The following is a 6000-nucleotide window of genomic DNA, read 5'->3' as shown; positions in this document are numbered from 1 at the left end:
CTTCCACATGCTCCAGCAGTTCATAGATGGGGTGGATGTTGGGATGGGCTACCTCATAGCCCTGGGTCTGGACCTAGGTGGTAGCTGAATTGGTCAGCCTGCTAGCTCTTCCTCATTGTCACCTCCAGGAAGAGTTCTCCAGCATGACCCCCTGCTAGCTCACCCAATATGGCTGGGAACAAAGAGTGGGGATGTTCTCCTGCTCACACACCCTCAGGTCTGGCTTGCCCACACTCATACCACCAGGGCCAGCTCTGCTGTTTTGCTCAGGGGAAGTGCAGGGACCCCCCTCTCCAGGTTGCTACACTTGGTGAGGGGCAAGGCCAGCTCTTCCGTTCTCATGCCCCCCCCCCCCCCAGGCCAGCTTTCCCATCTGGCCTGTCACAGGTAGCAAGGGGTGGCAGACACATTTCCCTTGCCCATGCCACCCTAGGGAGGGGGTGGACTCAGAGGCAGCCATATAACTCTCAGGCCCATAGGTCCAGCTTACCTGTGCTCTTGAAAGTATTTTTAAGACCATTAACCCTTTTTGAGGATTTGAATGCACTCCTTCTTCAGCCAAATGAAAAATACACCAACTACTACAGTCTCACAAAGACAGATTCCTCAGGTGCTGTGGGGGTGGGGGTGTGTGTGCATGTGTCTGCACATGCATACATGCATGCACTGTGTTGGCAGAAGTTTCTCTGTCCCACGAGGTCCCACATCCGTTTAACCACAAAGAATCACACAGAGGTCTATATTAATTATAAACTGGTTGGCCTAGTAGCTCAGGCTTCTTATTAACTCTTATAACTTATATTAGCCCATAATTCTTGTCTGTGTTAGCCACATGACTTGGTACCTTTTTCAGCAAGGCAGTCACATCTTACTTGCTCTGTGTCTGGTTTCCTCTGTGTCTGGGTGACGATTGCTGACTGAAACTTTCCTCTTCCCATAATTCTTGTTGCCACGCCTCTACTTCCTGCCTGGTCACCTTTGCCCCACCTATACTTCCTGCCTGGCTACTGGCCAGTCAGTATTTACTTAAAATGCAGTGACAGGGTACAGACCATTATCCCACAGCACTGGTGAGTGTACAAGTGTGTATAGTCTGTAAGTCAATGTTAGCAATCTTCCTCCATCAATTGTAAGTGGAGATTGTCACTTACTGGTAAGGTTCTGGCACCTTTCTCCTTTGACAGCTACATGGCCACTGCCTGGCTTCACCTTCTTTCTCCCAGCATTCAGTTTAGTTTTCCTGCCTACCTATCATCTGCCCTGCCATAGACCAAAGCAGCTCTTTATTACCCAATGGGAATAAAACATATTCACAGCATACAGAGGAAAATCTCACATTATCTTCCCTTTTCTGTCTAAATAAAAAGGAAGGTTTTAACTTTAACACAGTAAAATTGCATATATCAAGCAATAATTATAGTTACAATGTTTCTTTGTGAGTCTAAGGTTTCATATCTAATGTATCTTTTATCATAACTAAGGAAAACTATTACTATCTATTTTTCAACTCCATCAGAGACCCCAGAAAAATATAATATTACCTAAGTAAACAGGTAGTGCATTGTAAGCAATTCCAAAACTCTAGAATTGACAGAGACATCTAGCTGCCTGGACAGTCACCCAAAGTTCTTCTGTAACACTGGGGCATCCATCTTCAGCCTACAGGCCCATCGTATCCAGCAGACTTTTCCATGAAGCAGAAAATTTGAAAGATTGTTTTGCCTATATTGGCAGTTTGTTAGTCACTTTCTTCTGTGTCCTGCAGAATGTCTGGCAGACTCTTTCATGAAACAGGAACCCTGAAGGACTGTCTCACCTTCTTTTGGCAAGTTCAGCAGTCATTTTTCTGGAGGTCCTGCATGTTGACTTTACACAGCATACCATCAATAAGTCCAGGCAAGGCTCTCAAATTGGTGCTGCCAGAAGCAGACCTGTCTCACTGTTGAGAAAAGCCTAAAGTCTTAAAACATTTTAAAGCCATATTCTGCAAGTCATTGAAAGGTTTGAAGAATACCTATCCATCTAAAATATATCTCTGTACATCTAGAAAACCTAACGTGACTACAGTTTGACTATTATAGATGACTATTAATCTATAATATTTAATTATACATTACATTTTTAAAAATATTTTTATGGTTTATTTAACTTTATTTTATGTGAATTGGTGTGAAGGTGTCAGATCCCTTGCAACTGGATCTTCAGACAGTTGTGAGCTGCCATGTGGGTGCTGGGAATTGAACCCGGATCCTCTGGAAGAGCAGTCAGTGCTCTTAACCACTGAGCCATCTCTCCAGCCCGCTATACATTACATTTTAAATGAGCTGTATAAACAACCTTAAACAAGAGGAGAAATATACATAAAACAAGATTGATCTTAAATTTGTGTTAATAAATCAGAATCCATACAATGTACATTATTTGGTTCTGTATCATATTCCCCCATTATTTCAGAAAAGATTTACTGTGACCATTAACCACTTATAATCAACCCCCTTTAAATGAAAACAAACATTTATAAACAACATTTAGGACCTTTGGGCACATTGGGTTCCAAAATGAAGCATGATTAATAAAAACTCAGCGAGAAAAATTACGGTTCAACCTGAAGATCTGAAAAGCAAAACAGCCAGCTACTGGCTCTTACCCCTACCTCAGTCAGAAATGGCAATCCCGCCTCCAGGAATCTCAGAATGAAACTGTGTCTGGGAGCTGTTTCCTCTCATTCTATAATCTTCTTGAGTTCTGGAATTAAAAGTGTGCACTGCCCGATTTCTATGGCAACTAGTGTGTCTGCTGAGATTAAAGGTGTGTATCACCACTTCCTGGTCTGTAAGGCTGACCAGTGGGGCTGTTTAACTCTCCCAATCCCCAGGCAAGCTTTATTTATTAAAATGCAATTGAAATGCCACTACAATCAATCTCAACCTTATTTTTTTAGACAAGGTCTCTCCCTGAACCTAAGACTCACTAATTTGGCAAGTCTGGAAGGCTAACAAGACCCTGTCTCTGCCCCCACTCCCTCCAAGGCTAGGGTTGCAGGTGCATGATGCTACATCTGGCTTTTATATCATCTTTCAGTTCCTCATGAGTACAGAAAAGACTTGACTGGCTGAGCCATCTCCCCCACCTGCCTCCAAACTTCAATTTTGAACTTGGGTCTTAATCACCAAGCCATTCTGTCCTCAGCTGCAATAACAGGCTTGTATCCGACACTGAAATATGATGCTCTGACCTTCATATCCACCTAGATACTCTCTTACATTAGAAAAAATAATTATTTCAGTTTATCTATAAAGTCTTATGTGGTGGTTTTTATGAAAATGCCCCCTGTAGGCACGTACAGAGTGGTCTAATAAGGAGGTGTGGTCTTATTGGAGGAAATGTGTCGCTGGGATTAGACTTTGAGGTTTCAGAAGCTAAAGTCAGGCCCAGTGGCTTTCATTTTCTCTTCCTGATGCCTGCCAATCCTATCTGGATACAGAACTCTTGGCTCCTTCTCCAGCACCATGTCTGCCTGCATACCTCAATGCTTCCTACCATGACAATAACTGACTAAACCTCTAAACTGTAACACAGCCCCAATTAAATGTTTTCCTTTATAAGAGTTGCCATAGTTGCTGGGTGGTGGTGATACACACCTTTAATCCCAGCACTTGGGAGGCAGAAGCAGGCAGATCTCAGTGAGTTCGAGGCCAGCCTGGTCTACAAAGCGAGGACCAGAAGAGCCAAACATCCAAGACACAGAGAAACCCTTCCTCAAACACAACAACAACAACAACAAGAGTTGCCATGGTCATGGTGTCTCTTCAGAACAATAAAACCCTAACTAAGACACCCTATATGGAGTTCTCAAAAAAAAAGCCTATTATATAATCCTAGCATAATATATCAATTATACATTTTATAAATCTCTGTCATCTACTTCTTAAAGCACTTTTGAATAAATGACATTTCCACATTTGAAATTTATAACTCTCCGAAAGGACAGGAAGGGACATTGTTCATCTGCACGATGAAATATGAAGAATCCCCGAGGCAGGGTGTTGTACGCTGATTTCATCTCAGGGCCACGTGTGGAGGACCTTTCTGCTTAGCATGTAAAAGATAGCCTACAAGATCTCATTTCACCCCCTTCCCCTGAAGCCCAGGGGAAAAGGAGAAGCCAGTGCTTGGCCCCACCTTCCCACTTCTGAACACTGAGGTCCAGAGAGGTTCTGTGACCTGTCCAAGATCAAGCACAGTAAGCGTCAGGCTAGGGTGAGGCTCAGGGTTCCAGACTCAAGTTTCCTTGTCCTGTGCCTGTGGATCCCTGTGGAGCATCATGTGGGCTGCAGATGTGGGATAATGCACAGCCAGGGATGAGTCCCTAGGAACGCCTGGGGATTTGTATGATACTCCCTTGTCCCTCCTCCCTTGTGTTCAGGACCTCACTCTTGGCTGTTTATGCCCCCCGAGCCTGCCCTTCACCCCTTGCAAGTGAGGAGTCTGTGAAACTTACCTCAATTCCTAACGTGGGTCATGATTTTCTGGTATCATTTGTAGTGACCTTTTCAAGGGACTTCAGTGAGGGGTAGACCCAAGATTGTCATGGCAACAGCTGCTTGGTCTGCTCTCTGACTTCACAGGTCATGTGAGGGAGGGAAGAAGGACTTAGAACATCACTGCCTGGGTCCAATAGGAGGGTGTGAGAGAGGCAGAAGGGTCCCTTGCATAGTGGGCATCCCTCTGAAGGTCTGGTCTTCCCTGAAAACTGAAAGATCCGGTGAACAGTGAGGCTGGGTTGGCCTGCCTGCCGGGCTGTGGTGTTCCGCAAACACGCTGCCTGTTCCAACTCCTCAGTGGGTCCTCAGAGCTCTCCCGAGGGGCTGCAACCGTCAGTTGTTTTTCTTATTGATGATAATGCACAGAAGAGAAGGGAAAAACAAAAACAGGCTACATCACACAATAAGGGCAGGCAGTTTTTCTGTAGGAGATTTCCGAAGGCAAACATGAGAAGCATATTGCTGTGCTCTGGGGCTGTGATACAGAGCGCATTCTTCGGAGCTACAAAGTGTTTGACAAATAGGCAGTTGGAAACAGTCTTTAATGGGAATTTATCATTTCCGGACTGTACGGATATTAAAACCGAATGGGCATTTGTATCCTTTAGCTACTGTTATCATTCATTCAAAACAATGTTTATTCTGGCCGCCTTCTCCCTGGTCTCAGCCAGCATAATGAGTGGCAGGATAAGGGTGGGGCTGCTGAGATCTGTGATTTGAGCAGGATGAGGAGTGAAGTTGAGCTACTGGCTTCACGCTCTGCTCCCTCTCCCTCTGCCAGTTGATTTCCAGCATTGGGCACCTGTACGTCGATCTTGCCTTATTGGTCCTTCCAGGTATTGTTTGTGGAGCATTGAGTTCTCTCCCTCTCCAGAGCGAGGATGAGGAGAGGGAGAGCGACGAAGCGAGGAGGGCAGAGAGAAACACACAAAAAAGAGCGAGGTTCGCTGAACAGAGACGCTCGAAAGATCTGAGTATCTCATCTTCTCTCTTCTCCTCGTCTCCTCTCGTCTCTATCGTCTCTCGGTCGTTTTCTCTTCCCTCTTTCTCTCTCCTCTCCCCCCCTCCTCTCTATTTGGCTAACACTGTATATTTCTCTCACCTTCCTTAGATGAGCCAGCTAGCCAGGCATGTTTTGTTCATGATAAAGGCAGAGCTCAAAATAGCAAGGTTCAATGTCACAAGCACTTTCCAGGGCTGATTCTACCCCATCTGTTAACAATGGCCTTGATCAAAGTAAGTCAATTAATCAGCCTTGAAATTCAAGAAGCAGCAACACACTGTCTTTCCTGGGGTGGCTAGGGATGGGTAAAGTCAGCCACATAGCTATATTTTAGGTCATCACTGAAGGTTTACAAAGCAGAGTGGGAGAGATGAGTGTTGTGTTCTGAGGACTTCCATAGGTATTCATTGTACCAAGTACAGAAGTCCTAGGGCTTTCCCCCACCCCAGAACC

General features: G+C 44.9%; 1 protein-coding gene across 2 annotated transcripts in view; it reads left to right on the top strand.

Annotated features, from left to right (window-relative positions):
• Btbd11 (BTB domain containing 11) overlaps positions 1–6000 on the top strand; it is a 251838-nt gene that overhangs the window by 142478 nt on the left and 103360 nt on the right. The gene's annotated exons all lie outside the window — the stretch shown is intronic.

This window comes from Arvicola amphibius, chromosome 17 (genome assembly GCF_903992535.2).
Source record: "Arvicola amphibius chromosome 17, mArvAmp1.2, whole genome shotgun sequence".
Classification (NCBI taxonomy): Eukaryota; Metazoa; Chordata; class Mammalia; order Rodentia; family Cricetidae; genus Arvicola; species Arvicola amphibius.
This window is presented reverse-complemented; position numbering and strand designations above follow the sequence as displayed.